We start from the raw sequence: 325 nt of genomic DNA on the forward strand, positions 1-325 counted from the left end.
AAGCTTTACGGAGGAAAAATGGGTGAACAAAAAATGGCTGACTTACCCGAGGAGAGAGTGGTTCCTGATCTACCCCCATTCACTAACCAGCTCAGTGGCCTAGTGGTAGAGTGTCCGCCCTGAGACTGGGAGGTCGTGGGTTCGATCCCCGGCCGGGTCATACCAAAGACTATAAAAATGGGACCCATTGCCTCCCTGCTTGGCACTCAGCATCAGGGGTTGGAATTGGGGGGTTAGATCACCACGTGATTCCCGAGCGCGGCACCGCTGCTGCTCACCGCTCCCTCAGGGGATGGGTCAAATGCGGAGAACAAATTTCACACAC

Source organism: Epinephelus moara, chromosome 23 (genome assembly GCF_006386435.1).
Source record: "Epinephelus moara isolate mb chromosome 23, YSFRI_EMoa_1.0, whole genome shotgun sequence".
NCBI classification, from domain to species: domain Eukaryota; kingdom Metazoa; phylum Chordata; class Actinopteri; order Perciformes; family Serranidae; genus Epinephelus; species Epinephelus moara.